The sequence below is a fragment of the Dermacentor andersoni genome, chromosome 6, assembly GCF_023375885.2.
Source record: "Dermacentor andersoni chromosome 6, qqDerAnde1_hic_scaffold, whole genome shotgun sequence".
In the NCBI taxonomy this organism is placed as follows: Eukaryota; Metazoa; Arthropoda; class Arachnida; order Ixodida; family Ixodidae; genus Dermacentor; species Dermacentor andersoni.
In genome coordinates, this window is record NC_092819.1 from 122,614,364 (window position 1) to 122,615,864 (window position 1,501).

General features: G+C 52.9%; 1 pseudogene; it reads left to right on the plus strand.

Annotated features, from left to right (window-relative positions):
* The first annotated feature begins 350 nt into the window (after positions 1-350).
* Positions 351-530, plus strand: LOC126523784 (U2 spliceosomal RNA; annotated as a pseudogene).
* The last annotated feature ends 971 nt before the right edge of the window (positions 531-1,501 follow it).

Genomic DNA, 1,501 nt, shown 5'->3' on the forward strand with positions numbered 1-1,501 from the left:
CTGGACGGCCCACTCCTGGCCTTCGGATGCCTTGCTGAGGAGGGCGGCTTGCCATCTATCAGCGAGGCACCCCGCTTCAGAGGGTCCTGCTGCTGTCTTCCCCCTTCCTCCTTGTCCTTCTTCCTCTTGGCGTTGGCATTCCCAAAGCACATGGGCCATATCGGCCCATTCGTGAGACAAAAGCAAAAGTATGAAGTCGTTTACCGTGATATTTAAATACCTTCGGGAGGAGCCGGTGGAAACTAGACACGCGCGCCTATTCGACGGACCGCCGCCATGGGATAGCGGATGGAAAGCAAAGTGGATACACAAGCGCTCATAACGCCGACAGGCAGGGCGGTACGAACTTAAATGTTGCCGATGCGGGCCAGAGCATAGTATCTCTTCTTATCAGCTTAATATCTGGTAGGGTTTCTAGTTCGATCCAAGCTACTAAACTTATTTTTGCAAGTTGACCGAGTGCTTGAAGCCTGCTTCACCTCCGCCACGGGTCGGCCCGATACTGCTCTACTGGGATCAGCCGACAGTTTCTGCACACGCAAAAGCAAAATCCACGGATCCGTAGCCAAAACAGCTTCGCTGTAAAAAAAAGGATAGATGAATAAAGAAGTGCTTCTGCTCGTGCTATCGGTCCGATTATTTCTGAGGGTTTTTCCTTCACTGATTCACACATTGTAGTAATGAACCTTACCTCGGTACCTATAACGTGGTGACCCGGACGTGATTGTATGGCGATCACGATGACATGAACAAGGCCACGACGAGACCAACCACTGGAGCAGAGGGTCCCGCCACTGTACAGATTCATATGCCGTCACTTTGGCCACAAATCCCTGCTGCTTGGTATAATCATGTGGAGGCTATCTTCGACCTTCGGCGCATTACCTCTCAGCGCGCGAAGTGGTTGGAGAGTTCCAACGTGCGCACGCAGCCCACGACACTATGACGCCTCGCTAGTGACCTCCTTGCCGTCACAAGGAGTGAATTTGACCACATACTTTAACTGGATATTGTCACGTAGTGGTGACGGAAGTCACAGGGACGATGAGGACGGACAAAAGTTCGTCGAAAGAATACTGTTTATTGGGCTGACTTGCGCCCACAATGCCCTGAATTACCCCGCGGCGGCGAGGCGACCAGCGTGCTCGGCGGTCGTCGAACAGAATGCCCGCCGCTGTCGTCTGCGCTCAATTTAAAGCGCGTCTTGGCGCGTTTCAACTGGGCGCGTCTTGCGTCGCATGGCGGCAGCGCGTCTTGCGTTGCGTCGTGTGGCGGCAGACTTGAAGAGTGAGCAAGCACTGCACAGATTCATGGCATTACTCCCCTCTCAAAGAGGCGTCGACCCGATGCACGAAAAGAAATCATGCGACTAGCAACAAATAAAACGAACCGTGCGAAAATAAACACAGAGTGTAAAAATGCAGCGTCCTTTAGCGCGTATAATAGGGCTTCAGGTGGACGACATGAACAACTTCTGGTCGTACGCGGCGTCGCTGGGATG